The sequence below is a fragment of the Aptenodytes forsteri genome, unplaced genomic scaffold (genome assembly GCF_000699145.1).
Source record: "Aptenodytes forsteri isolate BGI_AS27 unplaced genomic scaffold, ASM69914v1 Scaffold172, whole genome shotgun sequence".
Lineage (NCBI taxonomy): Eukaryota > Metazoa > Chordata > Aves > Sphenisciformes > Spheniscidae > Aptenodytes > Aptenodytes forsteri.
In genome coordinates this window covers 3,776,671-3,783,995 of record NW_008795018.1, presented here as the reverse complement: position 1 = coordinate 3,783,995, position 7,325 = coordinate 3,776,671, and the positions used below count along the sequence as shown (strand labels likewise).

General features: G+C 37.4%; 1 pseudogene; it reads right to left on the bottom strand.

The window, feature by feature from the left end:
- Window positions 1-7,325, bottom strand: part of LOC109279365 — a 139,598-nt pseudogene that overhangs the window by 119,030 nt on the left and 13,243 nt on the right.

Here is a 7,325-nt window from a genome sequence, read left to right as displayed (position 1 = left end):
AGCACCTCAATGTCTTTCTTGTAGTGAGGGGCCCAAAACTTCAGTTTTCAAGGTGCAGCCTCACCAGTGCCAAGTACAGGGGCACAATCACTTCCCTACTCCTGCTGGACACACTATTTCTGATGCAGGCCAGGATGCCATTGGCCTTCTTGGCCGCCTGGGCACCCTGATGGCTCATGTTCAGCCAGCTGTCAACCAGCACCCCCAGGTCCTTTTCTGCCAGGCAGCTTTCCAGCCACTCTTCCCCAAGCCTGTAGCGTTGCATGGGGTTGTTGTGACCCAAGTGCAGAACCCAGCACTTAGCCTTGTTGAATCTAAACTTGTGCATATTCCCACAATCCCCTTAAAACATTCCATAAGTTTTACACAATCCCATAAGTCCCATAAAATACCCCTTTGTACGTTTGTTCTTTCCCATGAGATCCATGATAATCCTGTTACCCTCCCTCATATCAGTTACAAAGTTCTAGTCGAGCATCAGTAGCCTGTCGATCAGTGGCCTGAAAGTCCTAGTCCTCGTTATTTTCTTCATTATATCCTGTTCATTAGGGTTTATGCATCTGGGTAGTTAATTCATTACTTTTCCTGTCTTTTGTTTTTGCTTTTTTTTTTTTGTGTGTGTGTGTTGAATAGCTGTTAGTTGTATATCCTCAAAATCAGATATCCTTACATTCCAGGTGTCTACACATCCTTATGTGCCACATATACTTACAGACATCAAGCTTGAGTTTGTTCCTGAGTTTCTAAAAATTATTTCTGCAATCATTAATAGAAGAACTTGATGAGACATTAGGGAATGCATGAAAATACCACCACAATTGGAAATGATTCTCCAGTTGCATTTGTGTAGGCTAACATCACTTGGTCTACATTTGAAAAAGACAGGACTGCACAAACTGAGTAGCTGGTATGGCCTTCCAAGATATTTACAACAACAGAGAAAGTGTATATGGAATAATTTACAAGTCTTCCAGGGAGGCACAAACACAACTGAGTCAACACTGAATAAGGAAACCCTTGTCATGGACAAAGGCCAAAATATCTAAAAACTCCTGGTAAACTTTGGTGTGCCTGAGGAAACAGGAAGAACGATAACAACTTTCTTAATGACTTCTCTGTAGGGAGGCCATCTACGGAGTCATCCAGGCATCCAGAGGTTCAATTCGAGGCGGGCTTGGTGAAGCACATCTTCTGGAGTGATGCCAAAAGATAAGGTGGCTGTGAGAGGGAACATCACTATGCTCCACTATGAGGGTGGTGAGGCACTGGAACAGGTTGCCCAGAGAAGCTGTGGATGCCCCATCTCTGGAGGTGTTCAAGGCCAGGCTGGATGGGGCTTTGAGCAACCTGGTCTAGTGGAAGGCATCCCTGCCCATGGCAGGGGGGTTGGAACTAAGTCATCTTTAAGATCCCTTCCAACCCAAAGCATTCTATGAGTCTATGATCACCTTCTGCTAATTTGATAGAAATCTGAGCGGGAAACAATTCTACCTGAAGTTTTCAGTTCTAGGCAACCTGCAGGGTAGATGAGTTGAAAGGTTAAAGCTGCGACCAGCCAGTTCTTCTCATAACAACTAGTTTGAAAATTGCTGCACAAGTTTTTTCATTTAATTTAAGACTTCAGGACTGGCCCTCCTTTGTAGAGACTTCATGATAGAACAAGGTGTCATTGGTTTCTCTGAAACAAACTTTGTATCAAATTACAAGAGCACCAGGTCACAGTCACTCTGAAATTCTGGTCAGTGTCACAAATGTGTGAAGTTGGATGATGATTGGTGAATTAGTCTCCTCCAAACAGTGACTGTTAAAATAACTGATCAGACATAACATAATGCAAATAAATAAATCATTCATTCATTTCATTAATAGCAATTAGACTGTCTCATTTTTATATGAGTTTTTTTGTGGACAGCTAACTAACGTACATACAGCTTCCCTCTTCACCTTTGTTTTAATGAGTAAGTTACTTAGAATAAATGTCATACCTCTGGATGGCCAAGAGACAAAAATTGTGCTTTGTAAAAAAATTCAGATTTCAAAACTTGATCTCTGCCCTCACTGAAGTGTGAACTTTAGATCTTTTAATTACTGTTGTATTTTAGTAAAAAACAAAAAAAAAACAGAGGAAAAAAAAAGAGCGTCACCTAAGAATATTCCATTACATGGTCATAAATAACTCGTTTAGAAAACAGAACCATAAATAGAAGTCCCAGATCAGAAAAGAACAAACAGAATGGAAAAGTTTAATTTATATCTTCCATTGCTCACTGATGCCCTAAATACTACATAATTCTATGTGAGCCTTTCCTTCTAATTTCTGTTATGGCTTTATAAAACAAATGTCTCTGCATTTTTTTTTTTTGTTTGTTTGTTTTATTACCTCCATTTATGGAAGTTTTTAAAGGAAAGATATGGTTATAGCATCAGCTTTGCCTTGAAGCTGTGTATAAGGAGGCCAGGAATTGTTATGAAGAAATACATGGCAGAAATAAATGAAAGTGGTCTTTCTTGATCTTTCACAGACTTGCACAAGAAAAATCCATGTACAAAATGCACTGCAAGAAATTTTGGGATCAGCATGGAAATCTTTTGTCAAGTATTTAATTGTTGCACTTTTTTTATATTCAATGGTAACTTGTCTAAAACACTGATAAAATACCATGTTTTGTCCCAGCATAAAAGAGTAGGACTTCTGTGTAGTATCTGATGCTGGTACTCTTTTCCCTATTAGCTTACTAACTGTGGATCTGTATGCCAACAGCACTGGGATAAGTTTCCTGCCAGACTCTGTGTTTTCCTTTGTGCTTTTTACGGTCAATATATTTTAAATTATTTTCTGTATCTTTTCAGAGACACTGAATCACTGTATCTTATGCCAAACATGCCTTTCCCAAAATATTTGTGTCTTCTCTGTTTTATACCTCTTTTGGGGAGGTGTATTGGTAGAGCATATAAAGGTGAAGAAATGTTCTGTGAAGGTAAAAAAGAATTAAACACAACACCATGACTAGTCAAAAGCTTGAATAGACTTGAAGGAGGGAAGTGAGATGTGCAGCATCTGTGGATCTAGATACACCTATGCTGTGTATAAACTGCCTGACAAACTATCAGGCACTATGTACTGAATATAAAGACTAGAATACAAAGCAGACGGGACACAAACATTTAAAACTCACTTTTCTAGCTTTCCAATCTCTTCTGATTATAATCTCCTTGGAAAGGGTAAAATTTATTCCACATTAGTTATTTAAAAAAACCAGGAAAACTGTAGAGTTAGGTTCATGAGTATACAACCCCAGTTACAGATGATGAAATTGTGAAATTAACTTCCATTATTGAGTTCTAGTATTGAATCTTATGAACCTTCAAAGACACACGGTGCAGAACAGAAGGTAAATTTACATCAATTAATTGTTTTATGAAAACCTGATAAAGAAGCACTCTCCTTGAACCACTTAGATTAATGAACCTAAATATAACACGTGCATGTATCTGTGTATATAGTTCTATGGTAGAAGATATTAATGGCTGCCATCAATCACAAACCTAGTTACAGTTGATATGTGAACTACCTTCACTGAGTCTAAATGAAAGAACAATATAATGTTTCTTTTGTGTAGGAATAGCTAAAACAATAGAAGCCAGGGATAAAAAATAAATTAAGGATAACATCATTGCAACATCTAGCAGCTGAGCGTCTTGCCTAAACTAGTTGTTCAGCTTTTTCTATAAACAAGAATGTAAAATAGAGAGCTCATCCCAGTTATCTCAGATAAGATACATAAGAAAAGCTTCATTCTGGAAGTACCTTTTTATCTCTATTGTCTAGAAAGCTGTGATTCTCAGCCACAGGTGGGATTCAGCTGCCCTAACTTAGATAGATGTTTAGAAGTTGTCTAAGTTTAAGACACTTTTATGAATAGTTAGGTCAGTTAAGTCACTGTGAACAAGGAGATTTCAGCAGCAATAACAATGATATAACAAAATATCCTTTTAATGAAAATAATCTGACAATGACATACTACTACTACTTTTGTACCTGTTACTAGGATAACCCAGGAACCAATAGTCTTTGTCTATTACATGAGTCAATATACATAAATATTTTTGAAACTGGCTTTCCTCCCCAATACTCCTGCTTTTTCCTCATGTCTTCCCACTAAAAACTGAGGAAGGCTCCATCAGAAGGAGATACGGTGAAGCAGGGGCTACCTAGTCACCTTGCAGTAAGTTCTACCTCCTCCCCTTTCCTTCAGTCCTGCAGCACAAGGCTTATGGCTTAAGTTTAGATGGTATCAGGAAGTGTTTGGCCAGATCCCAGTTTTTGTTTACGTCCTCTAAAAATAGCTACTACAGAAAGGTCTCTACTTTAAAAAGTATTTATGTATATATATTGTGTGTATGTGTGTGTGTGTGTGTGTGTACACATCTGTCATATTATCATACACATGCACAAATACATATATTTGTGTTAAAACAGTCTTTTATTTCCTTTACAGCAAAGCACAAGCAGTGTGTTAAAATAAGTGATCGGGGCACTAAAGCAGGACACTAAATTCCTGACTTCAGAGACTTCTGTCATGCTCCTGACTCCAAGATTAAGTTGTTTACACTGTTTCCCCCCTCATAGTGTTGTTTATTCTGTATATTCATAACATAACTCTTTGGGTACCAAGGACTGAATCTTACTCTCACTCTAATTTAAGTTTAGAAGTCCAAGTACCTACATCTGGGCCCAAGTTAGTCATTCTGACAGGGAGAAATAAGCAGCTCAGATGTAGATTTTCACTTAGCAAACAGCTACATCTGGTCATATGACCTTGATTTCAGTCGGTAATTCTTGAGCTTCAATTATTTATCAAAATAGACTAACATGAGTTAACTGCCATGCTAGCAAACTGTCCTTCACAGATGGGAGCAAACACAGAGTGCTGTAATGCATATTGCTCCTCAGATGTTGGAAAAAAACATGCACCAGAGCTGAGAGGCAACAGCAGAAGGTCAGCAAAAAGTATCCAGTGGTTTATCACTAAACAGGTGTATACTTTGTTATGTGAAAGATCATTTGCTGGGATTTCAGAGAGAGTTTGTTAATGCGGTATGAATAATAACCTGGACATTCATAACCAAATGTCAGAGACACAGCTATTCCTAAATCAGTGTCTTGAGTAACCAAATAGGGAACGATACTGCAATAACTTTGTTCCAGGTATTCTTTCCATCTAATTGATCATTTTCCAGAAACTGCAATAAAATACTGCTCTACTAGTCACACTGTCCAGGAGTCATCCCCATAATGTGTCATTAGACATCTTTCTATGTTATTCTTCTCTCTTGTATTCAATGAAAGCAATTTTGGTTGGACAGTGAAACGAACTATGAATTAATGCAGATTTGCAGTGGGAGCTATCAGCCTTATTTTTCCCCATACCAGATAGGTTGGTATGCTTCTACAAAATCTTATACAAACACCTCCTGGTAAAATATTAGTTTCTAACTTTCTTTTTCTGTACATTTAAGAATTAGATTCTGATTGAAGTGATAGAGCTCCTGTACGACTGTCAACATTTTCTCTTTATTCTAGGTAAATTAATATTTTCTTGGTTTCCTGTATGTTTGCAGATGTCTTCTTTTTCAGAGGGCAATTATTCTATGTAAAAATGCATGAGATGTAGCAGTAGTTGTGACCTCTCTGTCATTGGCCCTTGCTGATAAATTTCTCGAAGGAGCTCTGTCAACGGGTTGGGACTGAGGGAGGCTAAACTTTGTGGAAGGAAATCTATCACACAGTGAACTGTGCTTAGAGCTTGCTTATTACAAGACATGAAAAATAAATGGTTTGAGTGTGAAGCATATTTTTTCACCCAGAGAATGACTTGAGGCATAATGGACTGCATTCAGGAATCTTCAGTTATTTTAGTCAATGTTTTATGTATTTTCTTTCATTTTCTGCCAAAATATAGTCTTAATTTTTCAGGCATTTACTTTTCCTTTTAGTCAGAAAATAACATTTAGAAATGCAGTGTATTTCACACCTTCTAGCTTAAGCCCTAGAACTTGTTTTACATCTTTGTCCATAACAGAAAGTAAGTTTTAAACTACCAAGAAACCCACCTGATGTATTGGCAAAACATTCCATCGTAGTTCAGTATAATATGCATAGGGCTCAGCCTCAGAGGATTCAGTGATTGAAACAGTTACAGAATGGAATTATTACTTACAAAGAGTAAAATTAATGGATAAGTACAGGAAGCACTGGAATTGAACTTCTTTGTCTCTGTGTGGTCCAAAATGTATTGCAGAGGAGAATAAAGGGTGTATTGTGTATTGCAGAGGAGATAAAGGGGAAACAGTCCTTTTAGCAACCAAAAAAAAATAAATTAAATAGTATCTATGGGAAAATACAATAAAGTGGTATATTGCTTTTATCTAACGACCACTAATACAATAATGTAGTATATTGCTTTTATCTAATCCGACCACTAAAGTGAGTTCGTACTGGCACTGAAGACACAAAATGAAGATTAAAATATAAGATAGCTTTTCCATACAGCAATTAAGAACACCAACAATTACTGGGTATTGGGAAACTGAAATACCAACCATTTCAGATCAGAATCTTTATCGGGGGAAAAGGAACAAGAAAAAAAGGTGATAAAACATTCTATCATTATTCAGAACAGTAATTTTAGTTGTTCAGTTTCAAACACTTTTTGTCATTTATTAGAAATTAATTAATCATTTGATACAATTTTTACCAGGGTCTGTAGTGATAGGACAAGAGGTAATGGTTTTAAACTGAAAGACGGTAGATTTAGATTAGATAACAGGAAGAAATTCTTTACTATGAGGGTAGTGAGACACTGGCACAGGCTACCCAGAGAAGTTGTGGATGCCCCATCATTGGAAGTGTTCAAGGTCAGGTTGGACGGGGCTTTGAGCAACATGACGTAGTGAAAGATGTCCCTGCCCATGGCAGAGGGGTAGAACTAGATGATCTTTAAAGGTCCCTTCGAACCCAAACTGTTCTATGATTCTACACACCGGACTGCATAAAAGTTTATATAAATCCTGCAGTATCACTAAAATACATTTCATTAGTGTACATATATGTGCATGTCTATGTGCGTATACACTCACAGAATCCCTCAAAACATGTGAATTTAAGTCTGGAATTTAACATTTTGAGTTAAACTGCATCTGATGCCTGCAGGAGTCTTATCATTTGTGCTAGTTAGTAGCTAGTATGAGGTTATGTTTTGTGCTGAAAAGAGTGTTGGTAATACAGACATGTTTTCGTTATTGCTGAGCAGTGCTTACACAGA